This window comes from Dasypus novemcinctus, chromosome 4 (assembly GCF_030445035.2).
Source record: "Dasypus novemcinctus isolate mDasNov1 chromosome 4, mDasNov1.1.hap2, whole genome shotgun sequence".
In the NCBI taxonomy this organism is placed as follows: Eukaryota; Metazoa; Chordata; class Mammalia; order Cingulata; family Dasypodidae; genus Dasypus; species Dasypus novemcinctus.
The window spans coordinates 25290396-25309414 of NC_080676.1; positions in this window are offsets into that span (position 1 = coordinate 25290396).

The following is a 19019-nucleotide window of genomic DNA, read 5'->3' on the forward strand; positions in this document are numbered from 1 at the left end:
CCCAGAGGCAAGGGTATCAGGTACTTAAAACATGTTTACAAAACGGCAAGAAACCACATGAAAAGGTGCTCAACATCATTAATCATCAGGGAAAGGCAAATCAAAACCACAATGTGATACCATTTCACACCCATTAGAATGGCTGCCATTTTTTTAAAATGGAAAATAGCAAGTTTTAAAGAGTATGTGGAGAAATAGGAACACTCATTCATTGCTGACGACAATGTAAAATGGTGCAGCCCCTGTGGAAGACAGTTTGGCAGTTCCTCAGAAAGCTAAGGATAAGAGCTACCGTAGGACTGGCAATCCCACTAGTAGGTATATATGCGAAAGATTTGAAAGCAGGGACTCAAATAGATATTTGCATACCAATGTTCATAGTGGCCTTATTCACAATTGCCAAAAGATGGACGCAATTCAAATGTCCATCAACGACGAATAGTGTAAAAAAGTATGGTATATACACACAACGGAATATTATTCAGCCATAAAAAGGAATGAAGTCCTGACACATGTGATAACATGGATGTTTCTTGAAGACATCATGTTGAGTGAAATAAACCAGGTCAAAAGGACAGATGTTATATGATCTCACTGATATAAAACAATTAGATAAACAAACTCATTGAATCAAAATCTAGAATATAGGTTACCAGGGGATGGGGTAGGGATATGGAACAGGAAGTTAAGATTTAAATTGGGGAAGCGGATGTGGCTCAACAGCTAGAGCATCCACCTACCATACAGGAGGTCCAAGAGTTCGATACCCAGGGCCTCCTGGCTTGTGTTGCTGCAAGCAAGGAGTGCCGGCCCACACAGAGATGCCCCACGTAAGGTTGACCCCCACAGCAAGGAGTGGCCCCTGCGCAAGGAGAGCCGCCCAACACGAAACCACAGCCCACCCAGGAGTGGTGCCACACACAGAGAGAGCTGACGCAGCAAGATGACGCAACAAAAAAGACACGCAGATCCCCAGTGCCGCCTGATGAGAATACAAGCAGACACAGAAGAACACACAGTGAATGGGCATGGAGAACAGACAGCTGAGGGCAGGGCAGAGTAAATAAATAAATCTTTTTTTAAAAAGATTTAAAATGTACAGGGTTCCTGTTTAAAATGATGGAAATGTTTTGGTAATGGATGGTTTTGATGGTAGCACAACATTGTGAACACAACAGCACTGAAATATATATCTGAATATGACTAAAAGAGAAATATTAGATTGTATATATGGTAGCAGAAAATAATGTTTAAAATATCATGGAACTAGCCTACAGTGAGTCCTAAGTTAAATCATGGACTTTAGTTAACAGTACAATTATTAAAATGTGCTTGAATCAATTATAACTAATGTTCCAACCAATGCAAGGTGTTGTTGGGTGGGGTGGTATATAGGAATCCTGTATTTTATGCATAATTATGCATCCACAACTTCTCTAATGAAAATTTTTAGAAACATGCATACCAAAACAATAAAGTGCTTAGGACTTAGGGTAAGCATTACCCTTCTGCCAGTCACTGTAATGGTACAGAGAAGCGCTTCTTCCATTCCTGTGGAACTCTGGAATCTGCTAGTCCAAGGAGAGAGCAACTCTCTCTGCTTTATCCCAGCAAACTTGGAGACATGAGCCCAGGCTTATTTGGTTCAGATCAGAAGGTTTCATGTTATATGTTAGGGAAACAAGACATACTCTGCTCAAAATACAGAAGGTAATGGGCTTTTCTTTCAATGTCCCTAATAATCTCCTGTTATGTTAATTATGCCTATTTGGATTTGATGCAGCATTGGTTCCAGTAGATGGCAATGAAGAACTTTCTAATTCCTACAGATGGGTGTATAACCTAGTTTATGCATTGAAGGAATTACAACAGGTTTTGTTCTGATCAAATATAACTTTTAAAAATACCAAAGTTTAGGTACAAGAGGAAAAATAAGGCCCCAGTCCTTCTCTTCCGAATGACATTTTTTTCTTCTTCTTAGTCTGAAAACATAAGTCTGAAATTCAAGTTTATTCATTCGTTTAGCCCAACATGTGTCATGCTGCGGTTCTGAGCAAGGCACAATGTAGGCTGCCATGGGAGGACTCCAAACTAAACAGGTCGCAATGCCCCATCGGATAAAAGCCCATGGGTCAGGTCTCTCCAGGCAGGAACAGTTACAAACCGCTCAGTGACAGGTGTTAAAGGCAGCAAGTCTGAGCGAGACCTAGTTACTTCTGACTCTAAATACAATGACAGCAAAAGCATTAATGTAGGCAGACCAGATCAGTGATTCCCAAACCTGGCTGGCATTTCTCAAGGTCCCTTTCCAGAGACTCCGATTTACTAGAAAGAGACTGGGGCCAAGATACATGTATTTTCAAGCTCCCCAAGGGAATCTGATAAATCTGATGTCAGACTTGGAATTTTCTGGGTGCTAGATGGCCCTTGATGTCCCTCCCAATGCTAAAAGTCCTCATCATTGTGAAAGATGGTCAAGGGCAACAGAAGCGACTCCTGCTGGGCCTCTTACCTGCTCGGCTGAAGCCAGAGCTGAGAATCCCAAGGGTTTTAAAAGCAGCCTAATTTCTTTTTTTCTGCATATGCACTTCAAATGTGTACCATGTACACAAACCCTACCAATATATATCAGCTAAAGTGCTTATCCACATGCAGATTAGAAAATGCTATTAATGTCATTTCCAAAAAAACCCAGAAGGATACATTATCCTCTATTTCAGTCTTTCTTTCAGAAGGCAGCATGTAGTGTTTACATTTTTTAAGAAACATGTGAACATTTATAATCATTGAATAGAAACCAAATTGATTCGTAATATTGCTTATCTGCTTTACTTGAAAGCAATTAGAACATTGAGGATTAGCATATATTTCATTTTCAGGAAACCAGTTTAAGAGCCAGACAAATAACATAAAACTCCTTAGCTTCGACAGAAATACACACTTAAGGATGAAAGTAAACTGTAGCTGACACCTTTTTGTCATTTGCTCATATCCATATTTCCCTTGGATCTATGCTTGTCAGTTCAAAATTACTTTTCAGTGAGTGTTTTTGTTTTGATGGAATGTCTGAGATCCTTTTTAAAGAGGTAGGAATATTTATTTCAGAAATGAAAGTAACAATATGCTCTTACTGATTATTATCAGATCCTTTTTTACACAAAATCCCCGAAGAATCCACCCCAAGAATGCACTGTATTTATATAGATTTTAGGATAAGAATCTTCAGCTCTGATGCTCTCCTTTCACTTCCTGCAGTAATTGCTGTCAGCACCTCGCTTTTGAAGTTTGCAATATATTTTCCATTTGTGCTACCTTGTTTGCTTTTGTTTTGTGTAGAGCATTTCCTGGTAGACAATTATTCACAGGCTGTTTCCTTTCCCCAAATTAGACAGAAGGGATTGTTAGGCACAGTGTCAGAGTTGGCATTGATGCCCAGAGAATTGGGGTAATAACGGCATTGGGGAAGAGGGAATTGGGGTAATAGATGGCATCTACTGGGTCTGTGAACCATCAAGTGAACATTTACCTGGTTCTTGAATTTATAATTAGATCAATATGGTTCATAGTTGGTGTCATGCCCACACTGGGTCTTCAGCCTGTAAAATAAGGGATCTCATGGAAGGTGGGGGGAGTGAAATGGAAGCCTCTGAAACAATCCCCTTCACGAACACACACCAGCCAAGATAGTAAATTAAAAACAGCGTCACATCCCAGGGGTGTGGCAGAAATTAATGCTACCCTTGAGGATCTAAGGGATGCAAGAGAGATCTCATCACCTAATTCCCCGTTGAAATAAAATATACTCTAGAGGATGATAGTAGAATATTGAAAACTTAACCAGACAGTAGATCCAAATGTAGCTGCTATGCCAAATGTGGTAGTTTTGTTAGAGCAGGTTAACACAGCTTCAGATACATGGTGTGGTACCATTGCTTTGGCAAATATGTTCTTTTCTATTGCAATCAGAATGAGGATCACAAACAGTTTACATTCACATGGATCAAGCTACAATATACCTTTACAATTTTTCCAACTGCTCTGTTAACTCCCCTTTATACATATATATATATATATATTCCAAAGAGATCTGGACAACCCAGAGAACATCACATTGATTCATTACAGATATGACATTATGCTCATTGCATTGGATGAGTAAGAAAGCTAGCATGCCAGAGACCTTTGTAAGAACTATGTGTCTCAGAAGGCACTTACAGACTTACAAAGATTCAAGGGGCTATATCAATAAAAGTTTTGGGATCCAGAAGTAAGAGGCAAGGAACTCTCCAAAGTAAAAGATGAATGAGTTCATCTTACACTTTCTACCATAAAATCAGAAGTCCAATGCAATCGAGTTCTGAAGGCAGCATATTCCACACCTGGGATTACTGTTCTAACACATAGACCAGGTGATACAAAAGGCAGCTGGCCTTGAGTGGAGTCCAGGAAAGGAAAGAGCTCTGCAGCAGGTCCAGGCTGTGGTGGTACAAATAGCCCTAACACTTTGGCCTTATGAGCCAGTAGACTCTACGGTTTTAGAGATCTTGGCGGTAGGAAAAGATTCTACGTAGATTATATTGTAAGCCCCAAAGGAGAACGCTAACACAGGCCTTGGGATCTGGAGCAAGACCATGCTATTTGCAGTGAAGAATTATATATCCTTTGAAAAACTACTCCTGATAGTCTGTGGAGCTCTGGTAGAGATGGACTGCTTGACCTTGGCATACAAAGAAGCCATGCCTCCAGAACTGCTCATCATGAGTTTGGTTCTATCAGACCCATTGATTCGTAATGCCAAGGGGCCCAGCAGTAATTCATTGTAAGATGGGAATGATATATATGGGAACAAAAATAAGCAAGAAAGACAAAAGCAATCTCCATGAGTGAGTAACTCAGACCTTTTTGTCAGCCGTCATGCCATTTCTTCAGCTCAAACCTACATCCATATGGGAATCATTTATGAGCAGATGACGAAGGAAAAAGCCCAATTTTTATTTTCAGATGGTTTGGCTTAGTAAATGGTGCAAGCCAACAACAAACGACAGGGCTGTTGAAACCTAATTCATACATTGCCTTGAAGGTACAGTTTCAAGTGCTCTGATGGCTTATTTCAGGACCAAAAAAGTAATATAGTTCATGGAAGTTCAACACCTGCAACATCTGACCCACACTGAAATGAATTCTTTTTCAGTTGACTGATACCCAGGATGCAATTGCTGTCACAGGTGCTCATTACAGAGCAGATGCTACGTTTTCCATATTAATTGACAATCTGAGCCAGGCACCTGAGCTACCCTCATGCTAATTGCACATGATGTTTTTCAGAGTCCCCAACCTCTTCAGTTGCCAATACTGTCATCTTTACCTGCTAAGTGTGTATGGTTTTAATTTTGGTTCATGTCACAATACAAAACAGGTTTGCCAGAAGCCCATGGCAGCTGAGGACACACACATCCCTAGCGATGCACAGGTACAAAGGCAAGGCTGCTTCCAATGTTGAGTGTATTAAGATCAAGGGGACATAGCTGCCACCTAAAACAACAAACTCAAAATGAAAAAGAGTGTGGTTTCTGGGAAAGGTGGCAAACAGACTTCATTCCTTCATGACAAACTTATTAGGAAAAGGCATTATATTTTACATACAGAAGATGAATATATTCATTTTAATTATACCACATTCAGGAATCTCCCCATCACCTGTTTTTATACCATCCCGGCAACTTAATTAGCTTCTCAGTTATAGAAAACTCTACTCAGTGTCCAGGTATTACATTTATTTTGTGGCCGTACTTTTGGAATGATCTCCTCTTCAAAGAGAAATCATACTGACATGAACATGCTGCTTTGTGGCAAGGCCATTGCTATGCAGTGGCACTTTGTGCCAAGTCTGACATGTGCTGTTTCCCCAGGCTAACTCATCTTATCCAAACCTGACAGGGACAGTCCAAAACCTTTCTGTTACTGGCCAGCAAGTGGTACACACCTCGAGGCCAAATTAGGCGGCTTTCATAGTATTGACTTCATTTAGCATGTGGTACGAGAGCTTTCCTGAACTAACCCTGAGCAAAACCATCAACTAGTTCAAGAGAAACTGAGAGCAGAACAGATTCATAAAATAATCTTTATTTTTTGCAAATTAAAATCCATGCCTTAAGTAGTGGATGAGACTTCTCATGGCAACTTAGCTAGAAAGCATGAAATGCTGGAGGTAGGGAGGGGAGAGGGGCGTGCTATGACAGTGTCCCAACTAAAAAGAAACCCCCAGCTCAATTAGCTGATTGCCTTACGGATCCACACCCCCTTCCCACCTCCCACACAGCTCCGTTCTTGTCTCTGCTTACTGACCCTCTCCTCTCAATCTCCCAAAACAGTTGGTCCCAGTTGTTTCTCCTGGTAAGTCGTATGGATCAGGGCCCAGTTAAGAAAATAGAAATTAAACTATGTATTTAAAACCGAGATTTTAATTCAAGACTTGGTTATACACTCGTTGGAAATCTGAAGAGCCAAAAAGAGCCTGCTGATAGAGCCCAGCGATTAGTAAGAGCAGGAAGCAGCTGCCTCCTCAGCTGGAGGAACAAGAAGCAGGTCGCCAGAGGCCAGAACCCAGAGGAGGGCTCCCCAAGAGTGTGGAGCTCCAGCATCATGGAGAGAGCCCTCAGCGCGTGCCCCACAGGCGGGCGTGCATCGTGGAGGAATGAGTTCCTCTTATGTGAACATGGTCATCACTGTTCAAATCGTTAAGTGCTGCTCTGCTAAAGAGAACAAACTGCTTGCACGGGGAACCCGAAAGCCTTGTAATGCCAGTGAAGAGTCATCTAATGTATTCATTAAAGCCAATCCATTAAGGATATAATAGGCAAAACTACGTAGCCCAGGTTGAATTACCATACATCATTAAAAGTAACAGTAATTTTAAAAAATGTTTCTTTAAGATGCAGCCAGTAATTAAGACTGCTCACTCAGACTTGACTTTTTCCCTATTCCTATTTGTCTGAATTAGTAAGGTTCTTGCCGAGGGTAATAAATCAAAAACATTATAATTACTCTGAGTGTGGTTAACCTCATCACCGACACACTACCTAATAAATGGACCTGTAATTGCTTTTGTCATTACCTCAGGTTTTATTAACAAAATAATTGCTATTATTTTTTAGTTGATTATATACTAGACAAGTTATGAAAATCTCATGTAATCATCAAAACTTGTTCGTGGCATTATTCCCATTTTAGAGATGAGGAAGCAGTTCCAAACTGTTCTATGACTACTCTACATTCACAGAATTTCTTTTTTTTTTTTTTAGGTGTGGTTCTATGATTAACAATATCCATCTCTCCCCTTTGTGCTAGGGCAGAGATAAAATGGAGTTATATTAAAAAGTAATCCAAAAGAAGATATAGCAATAAGAACTACCCAAAATGAAGCATACAGAGCATTTTTATAATAGTTGTAACATTTGTGTCTACTAATTTTAACATTTTGGTAGTTTCTGTACCTCTTTCTATGGATTCATTTTTCTTGTTAAAAGTCATACTTTCATGCTTCTTTGCATGCCTGATATTTGGATTGCATGTTGAACATTGTAAATTTTATATTTTTGGGTGCTGGATTTTGTTGTACTCCTTTAAGGAGCATTGGACTTTGTACAAGCATGCGGTTAAATTTCTTGGGAACAGTTTCATCCTTTGAGCCTTGCTTCTAAAGTCTAGGGCTAATTTAGCCCTGCTACTAAGGTAACAACACCATTCTTAGAACTCTAATCAGTGTCTAGGTATTGTAAATTCTTTCTACTCTGGCTGATGAAAATCCAAACTATTCTGAGCCCATGGTCATCTCCAGGAATTGTTTGATTTACTGCTTTCCTGAGTCTTTCTCTGGCCTCTGGTAGTTTCTTCTTAGGCATGAGAAGATTAGAACTTAAAAACTAAAGAGGACACTTCTCCCTGTGGAGTTCCCTCTTCTCCAGTTTTCACACAAATTCTAGGCACCTTTTTCTCTCAGAACACCAAATTCTATCTCTTTAACTGAGCAAGACTTCTGAGTCCTGCTTGGGTCCCCCTCTCAGCAGCGCAGCCTGGAAACTGCCTTCAGGCAGTCAGCTAGGTCAACTGCAGGGCTCATCTAATTTGTTTCCTTTCTCCCCGGAATCACAGTCCTGTGCTGCCTCTTGTCCAGTGCCCAGAAATCTTTGTTTCATATTATATCTTGTCTGGTTTTCAAATTTTTTATGTTAGAGGTTAAATCCAATCCCTGTTACATCCTCATGGCTGGAAGGAAAGTCTGTTATTTATTTTTGAGCACACAAGAATATGATGGTTTGAAGTTACAATTTTTTCCTTCTTAGTAACTGGAGGGCTCATGTGTCCCTCACCTCCCACCTCCCAACTCTGCACTAATCTATAAAATCTCATGCGTCTTTTTGGCACCAAACGGTTTTGCAATGGAGTCTCCAAGAAGGAAAAAAAAGCGAAAAATTGAACAAGAGCCTGGTAGATCAGATCCAAGGAACCCCAATCTCAGTAAACATCTTGTATTATTGATGACTGCTAGAATCAAACTGGTGACAGAAAATGCATTCTGCTTTTTAAGTGATTTTGTCAGCCAAGCAGAATGCCAGGCATCCTAACTAACCATCAAGTGCAAACTCCCTGATTCCCACCTTTGAGAGTCTTGTCTTTTCCTCAGCACCATGTGGACTGGGCAGCGTTGGGGGTGGGGGAAACAGAGATGGCGCAGGAAGCACATACACAGGTGACAGCTGAAAGCAGGGTGTCAAGGGGATAATTAGGAACCAGGGAATTCAAATAAGAATAAGTTGGGCAGAAAGCAACACTCATGTTGAATTATACCAACCTTATAAACATGCCAGACCCTCTAGGCTGACCATTATATAGCAATTTATACATTACAAACCACTTCCTCATTTACTTCTTTCCTTCAGACCTGCTCCCCTGTCTGCTATTTCTCAGCTGATGGTAAGTCCTTTTTCCAGATGCTCAGGCCAAAGGCCTTGCAACTGTCCTTGGTTTCTCTCTCTCACACCTCATAACCAACCCATCAGTAAATCTAGTCAGCTCTAACTTTAAAATAGACCTAGATGCAACCACTCCTCAGTACCCCCACTGGTCTGAGGGACCGCCATCTTTCCTCAGCACTCCCACAACGGACTCCTAACTAGGGAACCTGTTTCTAACCCAGGTCCCCATGTCTGTTCTCAGTCCAGCAGCTAGAATGATCGTAACACCAGTCAGAGTATGTTACTCCCCTGATTAAAGCCCTGCAGTGACTTCCTATTTTGACTCAAAGGAAAAGGAAAAGTCCTTACAATAGCCTTCAAGACCCTACAGGATCTAATGCTCCCCTCTCCCCACACAGACACACCCGACCCTGCCCAACTAAATGTAAGCTCTGCAAGGGCAGGGTTCTTCATCTCTTTCTGTTTACACATTTATCCAAAGACCCTTGCCCTTCTAAGCCTTTCAGATGTCATGCCTGATAGAAGTATTTTTTGTTTGCCTAGGAGACTTGGGTCATGCTAGACAGTTGAACAATGTGATTTAGGGTGGGGGCTGGCCACACCAGATTAGGATAAGGACTGACCATACCAGAATCTAGCAATGTAGTTTAGGGTGGGCGCTTCATCACACACTATTGGCTTGACCTATGGAGGGGCTGGAGACTGAGGTCAGCCACATGGGTAGCCAACCAGATTTATGCAACCGAACCCTAATAAAGACTCTGGACCCCAAGGCTCAGAAGAGCTTTCTTGGATGGCAATACTTCGTGTGTATCATCACGCATTATTATTGAAAAGCGTTAGCACTGCCCATAACTCCACAAGGAGAGGACAACTGGAATTTCCATCTTTGAACTCTCCTGGATTCTGTCCCATGTGTCCCTTCCCTTAGCTGATTTTAATTTGAATCCTTTCCCTGTAAAAAGTGGTCACCACTGAGAATAACATTTTCAGTGACTTCTATGAGTCCTTGTAGTGATTTATTGGACCTGAGGGTGGTCTTGGGAATCTCTGAACTCTGCAGCTGGTGTCAGAAGTGAAGGCAGTCTTGTGAACTGTACTTCCTCAAGCACTACAATGGACATAGCACAATTTATTTATCTATTTGCCTGTTGATGGACATTTGGGTTGCTTCCAATTTGGGGCAATAACAAATAAGTTGCTATAGACATTCATTTATACAAGCCTTCATATAGATATGTGTTTTCATTTCCCTTGAGCAAATATTTAGGATTAAAATGGTGAGGTCATGTGGTCCGTACACATTTAACATTTAAGAAATTTCTGAAAAGTTCTCTAAAGTAGTCATAGAAGTTTTCATTTCCACTAGCAGTATGTGCAATTTCTACTGCTCTATATCTTTGCCAACACTTAAAAAGGGTCAGACTTTTTTAATCTAAGACATCCTAATTGATGAGCAGTGGTATCTCATTGTGGTTTTAATTTTCATTTCCCTAACTAATCACGTTGAACATCTTTTCACATGCTAATTTGCCATCCATATATATTTTTGTTGAAATGTCTGTTGAAATTTTTTGCCCATTTTTTAACTGGGTTCTTTGTTTTCTTATTACTGAGTTATGAGAATTCTTTATATATTCTGGAAACAAGTTGTCTGCCTATAAGAGATTTGTAAATATTTTCCGTCTGTGACTTATCTTTTCATTCTATTAACAGAGTCTTTCAAAGAACAGATCTTAAAATATTGATGAAGTTCAAGTTTCTGCTTTTATAACTAAGAAATCTTTTCCTAAACCAAGATCAAAGATTTTGTTCTATGTTCTTCTAGAAATTTTAGTTTTCACTTTTACATTTAGTCTGTGACACATTTGGGGTTAATTTTTATATATGGTGCAAGCTTAGAATTAAAGTTCATTTTTTTTGCACATGTATGTCCAATTGTTCTACCACCATTTGTTGAAAAACCTTTCTCTACTGAATTGTCTTTTGACCTTTGTTGAAAATCAATTGACTGTGTATGTATGGATCAATTTCTGGACATTCTATTGCGTTCCATTGTTCTAGTTATCGTCATGCTAATATCATACTGCTTGATTACTATAGCTTTACATTAAGTCTTTTCTTTTTTTAAAAGATTTAATTTTTATTTAGTTCTCCACCCCCCACCCCCATTGTCTGCTCTGTGTGTCAATCCACTATGTGTTCTTCTGTGTCCGCTTGCATTCTCGTCAGGCGCAGGTGGCACCAGGAATCTGTGTCTCTCTTTTTGTTGTATCATCTTGCTGCATCAGCTCTCCATGTGTGTGGCACCACTCCTGGGCAAGTTACGCTTTTCGTGTAGGACAGTTCTCCTTGCAGGGCACACTCCTTGCGCGTGGGTCACCCCTATGCGGGGGACATCCCTATGTGGCATGGCACTCCTTGTGCACATCAGCACTGCACATGGATCAGCTCACCACACGGGCCAATCCTAGATGGTAGGCAGATGCTCTATCAGTTGAGCCACATCTGCTTCTCTATACTAAGTCTTTTTTTGTTTGTGTGTTTGTTTTTTGGTTTTGTTTTTGTTTTTTTTTTGTTTTTCCTGTATTAAGTCTTGATATCAGGTTGCTGGGGAAGTCCCAGACACATTCAGCAGATATCTTCCAGTCCTTGTCTACCCCCTTCCTTTTCTTTGTGTGCAAATATTTCAATGTATTTCCATTCCACAGCCTGGAGATTATATTATGTCTAATGGATCTGCCTGACCATATTTCGAAATTGAAACTGGGAACAAGCAACTTCAGCTGCTTGCCAGGATGGAAATGCTCAATGGCAAGGTCGCCTCCCTCAGAAGTGTATAAATACTTAACTCCCCTGCAACACAGGCATCTCTCCTCTCTAACACAAAGAGGAACATGCAGACCTGCCATCCAATACCCTGGCGCAGGAGATTAACCATGATGGGACCTCTTCCCCTGCTCTTTGGACCCTTTGTGCTCATAAGAAATAAAGCAATCATTCGTTGAAAGTCTTTGTAATGTCCCATATCACACCATGGAGCAACTCATTCCACACAGGTAGTGTTAGACCTCCAACTTTGATCTTTTTTTCAAAGTTGTTTTGGCTACTCTAGGTTCTTTGACTTTCCAAGAAACCAAAAGAAGAGATAAAGTCTGGGTGGGTCTCAAACACAAGCTTCCCTGTCCTCTCCACAGGGAGGGAGAACAAGTTGCCCTCCCAGCACAGCCATGTATCTTCTCAATTGTGGAAGCCCACAGGAGCTGAGTTTATGGGGATTTCATTTCGTAGAAATGGTTTATGGAATCAGTGCCCATGTGACTGAACTCAACCACTAGTCCCACTACCGTCACAGAGATCAGGATTATGGGCTGGCATGATGTGACTCAAAGCCCTAACCCCTTAATCATACGGTTGGTCTTTCTGGTGTGGCCCCTCCATGCCATTAAGTTAGCATATGAATGATCAAGTGTGGACCTGGGTAGACCTTACATAACAAAAGACACTCCTATTGGGAAATTCCAAGGATGTAGAAGGCAATACTACATGTAAAAAAGGTCAAAAGGCAATTAAGTAGAGAAATCCTGGGAACTGGGGACAAAGACTAGACAAGTTTTTTATTACACTTGCAATCAAGATACTTTTTCCTTCCTTGAATGATTTCACTGCCTAGAACTCCAATACAATTTTGAACAAAGTGGCAAGTGCAAAACATCCTAATATTGTTCCTCATCTTTGGGGGAAAATGTTCAGTTTTTCATATTTGAGTGTGTTATTAACTGTAAGATATTTGCTAGATGCTCTTATCAGATTTAGGAAATTTCCCTCTACTCCTAGTTTGCTGAGAATTTTTATCAGGAATGAATGTTGGATTGTGTTAAATGCTTTCTTTGTATCTATTGAGATGATCATGTGATTTTCTTTTTTTTTAGTCTTAGTATAATGTCTTAGGTTGATTGATTTTCAAATATTAAACCTTCCCTTCCTGATATAAAGCAAACTTGGTTGTGATGAATTATCATTTATGTAAATTATAGATACCATTTTCTAAAATATTAAGATATTTGCATGATAAACAATGAATATTGGTTTATAGTTATTATGTCTGTCTGGCTTTGATATCAGTGCAATTCTGGCTTCATAGAATGAGCTGGAAAAACTCTGAAACAGTTTGGTATTATTTCTTCTTCAAATATTTGGGAGAATTTAATAGTGAAGCTATCTGGGCCTGTGTTAGAGAAAAATGGTGCTCGCTGGGACACCGAGGCTGATGATTGCAGGCAGGAAGCTTATTGGGAAGCTCTCCCAATGGAGCAGGTCTGAAGAGAGACTTCAGCCCGCCCCTAGAGGGTTGTGGGTATGACTTTATACAGCACATCAATAGGCAGGGAAACTGAGGACAGCCTGGGGCCCAATGGCCAGGGAAAAGTGGACTAAAAGGTCTTCGAATGTGGGAGGAGTTGGTGTGCCTAGACCCGGAGGAGGTAATAGTCCTCATCTACTCCACTTTGTTTCCTCTTGGGAGGGGTTGGGCTGCCTCTTTGCCCATAAGCAGTTTGCTCAATGATGGGAATGGAGTCACAGCCTTATGACCTGTTAGTCATTGCAAACCTTGTAAAGGGAAAACTCTAACAGCCTGGAAGTTTTCTTTGCAGGAAGGTTTTTAACTACAAACTCAATTCCTTTAATAGTTGGAGGGCTATTCAGGTTACATATTTCTTTTTTAGTTTACTTTGGTAGTTTTTGTCTCTCAAGGAATTTGCCCATTTCATCTGATTAGCTGAATTTATAGATACAGAGTTGCTCATAGTGGTTCCTTGTTATGCTTTTAATGTGTGTAGAACTTTCAGTTCTCCAATTACATGTTTAGTAAGCAAATTGAAGTTGTCCCACTGACGTTCTTTTCATTTTTTGCATCTTTTTTCAACTAATTTTGAATAATGCCTCATTTTGAATAGTTTCATTGCTGTTTTTCGATTAATTATATTTTATCTGCAATACCTACTCTACCAATAAGCCCATCTCACCCAGCATTTTTTTCATTTCAGACATTGCAGTTTTTATTTCTAAAATGTTGGTTTGCATCTTTCATCTTGTTCAGAAGTGAAAGACTCTGAATTATTGTTTTTTATTTTGACCTCAGAACACACCTATGGCGTAAATGGAATAAATATAATACTTATTTTATAGACAAGAACAATGACATGTAGAGAGTTTGAGTGACCTGTGACTTGCTCAAAATTCATACAACTCCTAAGAGACAGAGAATACTGTCTGCCTCTAAATTTAGGTGGAATCAAATAAAACTTCATACAACAATTATTTTTGTTCAACAAAAATATCAATTTCATATAATTTAGCAAAGCACGTTGCTCTTTCCAGTATCACGGTATTTCCACAGAATCTCTTAGTCCAGCAAACACTAAGACAAAGCTGGTTATGCCTGTGTTCTAATCATGACTGCACCACTTGCACCAGGTCTAAGGAAAATTTCTTTTTTATAGCTAGTTTCCCAGCTACAACAAATACCATGCAATGGGTTGGCTACAGCAGGAACTTGTTGGCTCATGATTTTGACGCTAGAAGTCCAAATTTGAGGCATCAGCAAAGTGATGCTTTCTCCCCAAAGACTGGCATTCTGGGGCTGGCTGCCAGTGATCTTTGGTCCTTGGTTTTTCCATCACATGGAGATACACATGGTGGTGTCCACCTTTTCTGTCCTGGGTTCCATTGATTCCAGCTTCTTGTTCTTCCCATGGCTTTCTCTCTCTGAATTTATTTCTGTTTACAAGGACTCCAGTAATTAAAGCCCAAAATGAATCAGCTGGCCACACCTCAATTTAAAATAACATCTTCAAAAAGTTCTATTTACAATGGGTTTACACCCAAAGGAATAGATTAAGAAGATTAAGAGCATGTTTTTCTGGGGTACATAATTCAATCCACCTTAAGCAGCAACTCATTATATTAAAGATATGGTACATTCTACTCTTTGGTTCTGCCAAATTGCAATCTAGTCTAGCCAACCAACACTGCTGATTGATAAGATGTTGATACATATTCCCTCAACTAATGCACTTGGCTAGAACAAATTTACATGCTCTTATAAGCTGACCTAAGCTAACGAGGTCATATGCACCACTCTTTTTTGGTAGATAGCATAGCCTATGAAGCAGTGCGAGGTAAATGAAGATGAGCTGATGTTCCACAGCTTTGTTATGCCCATTGTAATGAAAACATAGTGGCCATACATACTAGTACATGTTGAGCAAATATTCATTAGCATGCAGGCACAAATGCTTCTTACAAACTGCTGTGTAAGTGCAAAGAAGGTCCAGGTCTTTGTCTTTTAGGTATCCTGAAGAGTTCACCTGAAGTAAATATGATAACATTCCAGAGACAAGATTCTGCTAGCAGCAGAACTTAAGAGGTTAAGAATCCTCTTAAACCAGTGGGACACAAGACCATTTAGGGAGTGAGGCCAGGTGTTTTCCATGAGGACTTAGACAATAGACATTTCCAGGCTCTTAAACCCTGTTCATTCAAAGGGTACAGCCTATCCTCGTAGGCTAAATACCTTAAATTTCACAAAGGAGAGCCATTTCTGGCATTCATTACACAATCAACAGGCCCCTATTTTTATCAATAAATAACACACTTCTGACCTTCAATGTTCTAATTACCATAGCCTTGCTTTGATCAAGATACAGGCATTTCTCAGAAATATTGTGGATTTGGTTTCAGACCACTGCAATAAAGTGAATCACAAGAATTTTTTAGTTTCCCAATGCCTATAAAAGTTATGTTTATGCAATAATGTAGTGTATTAACTGCACAACAGAGCATTGTGTCAAAAAAAATACATACCTTAATTTAAAAATGCTTTATTGCTAAGAATGCTAACCATCACCTGAGCCTTCAGCAAACCATAATCTTTTCACTTGTCTCAGTGTTGATGGCTGATGACTGCTCAGGATGGTGGTTGCTGAAGATTGGAGTGGCTGTGAGAATTCCTTAAAGCAAGACAACAATGAAGTTTTCTGCATCACTTGACTCTTCCTTTCATATAAGATTTCTCTGTAGCATGCTCAGAGACTTCTTTCAAAATTGGAGTCAATCCTCTCAAATCCTGCTGCTGCTTTATCAATTAAGTTTATATTATATTCTAAGTCCTTTGTTGTCATCTCAACAATGATCACAGCATCTTCACAAGGAACAAGTTCCTTCCCAAGAAACCGCTTTCTTTGGTCATCCATAAGAAGTACCTTCTCATCTGTTAAAGTTTTATCATGAGCTTGCAGCAATTCAGTCACATCTTAGGCTCTACTTTTAATTCTAGTTCTCTTGCTATTTCTACCACTTAAGTGTTGAACCCCTCAAATTCATACATGAGGATTGGAATCAATTTTTTCCAAACTCCTGTTAATATTGATATTTTTACCTCCTCCCATGAGTCATGAATGTTCTTAAAGGCATCTAGAATGGTAAATCCTTTCCAGAAGGTTTTCAATTTACTTCGCCTAGATCCATCAGAGGAATTGCTATCTATGACAGTTATAGTCTTATGAAATGTATTTCTTAAATAAAAAGCCTTGAAAGTCTAAATAACTCTTTAATCCATGGGCTGCAGGATGGGTGCTGTGTTAGAAGGCAAGCAAACAACATTAATCTCATTGTACATCTCTGTCAGAGCTCTTGGGTGACCAGGTGCATTGTCAAGGAGAAGTAATATTTTGAAAGAAATCTTATTTTCTGAGCAGTAGGTCTTAACAGTGGACTTACAATATTCAGTAAACCATGTTGTAAACAGATGTGCTGTCATCTAGGCTTTGTTGACCCATGTATAGAACACCAGTAGTGTAGATTCAGCATCATTTTTAAGGGTCCTAGGATTTTCAGAACGGTAAATGAGCATTGGCTTCAACCTAAAGTCATGAGCTGCATTAGCTCCTATCGAGAGAGTCATCCTGTCCTTTGAAGCTCTGAAGCCAGGCATTGACTTCCCCTCTTTAGCTATGAAAGTCCTAGATGGCATCTTCTTCCAATAGAAAGCTGTTTTTTCTACACTGAAAAGCTGTTTAGTGTAGTGACCTCCATCAAATATCTTAGCTAGATCTTTTGGATAACTTACTGCAGCGTCTACATCAGCACTTGCTGCTTCATCTCTTGCTAGTATGTTATGGAGATGGCTTCTTTCCTTAAGTTGTATGAACCAACGTCTGCTAGCTTCCAACTTCTGCAACTTCCTCCCTCTCTCAGCCTCTATCAAACTGAAGATAATTAGAGTCTTGCTCTGGGTTAGGCTCTGGCTTAAGGGAATGTTGTGGCTGGTTTAATCTTCTACCCAGACCACTAACACTTTCTGCATATCCACCATGTCTGTTTCACTTTCTTATCATTCATGTGTGCACTGGAGTAGCAATTTTAATTTCCTTCAAGAACTTTTTCTTTGCATTCACAGTCTGGCTAATTGTTTGGCACAAAAGGCCTAGTTTTCAGCTTATCTAGGCTTTTGACATGCCTTCCTCACTTCATGTCTAGTTTTTGAGTCAAAGTGAAAGATGTGTGACTCTTCCTTTCACTTGAACAATTAGAGGCCATTGTAAGGTTATTAGCTGACCTAATTGCAATATTTTTGTGTCTCAGGGAATAAGGAGGCCTGAGGAGAGGGAGAAAAACAAGATGGACAACACTTATTAAGTTTGCCGTCTTACATTGGGCACGGTTCATGGTGCCCCAAAACAATTACATAGTAACATCAAAGATCACTAATCACAGATCACCACTACAGATGTAATAATAATGAAAAAGTTTGAAATATTGTGGGAGTTACCAAAATGTGACACAGAGACATGAAGTGAACACAAACTGTTAGAGAAATGGCAGCCACAGACCTGCTCGGCAGGAGGTTGCCACAGGCCCTCAATTTGCAAAAATGCAGTATCTGCATAGCACAATAAAAGGAAGCACAATGAAACGAGGTACACCTATACAAATATCCAAGCTTATGGTAGCTGTGTCTGGCAGATGGCTACTATATTCTTGTACCTGACAACATTTGCAGTGTGAATTCTCCGTAAGGGCAAGTCTCTGACTCTATTTTTAAAGTTTGTATTAACTAGTATAATTTCATACAATCTAGACTGAGTACATTAAACCAGATTAAAGATCTTATAGTACATGCCAATAAACTAATATTAATACTTCATTGACAAAAAGTACAATGCCTCCTGTTTTCACTATAACAAGCAGCAAGACAAAGTAAGCCTTCTTTTCCTTTTTGTTTTTCCTTTCATAGCTACAACTGTTGATCTATTCCTGGCATCCCGTAACTTGTATGTGCCAGACGCTGAAATTCCAAACACAAAGGAAGAATCGGAAAGGCAAAATTCTTACGTATGAGTAATTTGTATCTCCCACCCCTAAACTACTTATGCCTGTGGTAAGAGGGATGAAAGAAAGATGGCCTTTTTACAAAATTAGAAAATTCCTGGGCTAGAACATATAGAATAAGGAGAATCAGAGTCCTATATGTCAATCATTTGTATTCTTTTCACATATTTTTTAGTGCTTTGTAATTTGAATGGTTCTATTTTGAATGTAAAAGAAATAGCCTTCCCATTTAAAAAGGAATAATGTATTTTTAGTAAAAGGGCTAGACTGAAAATATTCTTTCTTGTATGCCAATATTTTTCATTTTTATGTTTGCTAAAGTGTCTGAGCAAGTGGTGAAACATCAGATAAGTTAGACATGAATTTCAATATAAAATTTATTCATTGTACATGAGTCAACAATATTCCCTAGAGAAAACTTTGCCAAGTGCTATCAATCTAAAAAACACTAACCTATCTAGCTATGCATTATCCAGGGAAAAGTGTTAAAACAAAACAAAACAAAACAAAACTTTCTTGATTTTTTAATTGGGTTGTATCAAATAATATTCCTGATGTTTATCTCCATCAGATTGCAAGTTCTCTAAAATGAGCTATTCAAAAATAGATCTTCAATTGTGTTATAGAAAACTTATCTGATTTTTCCAAATT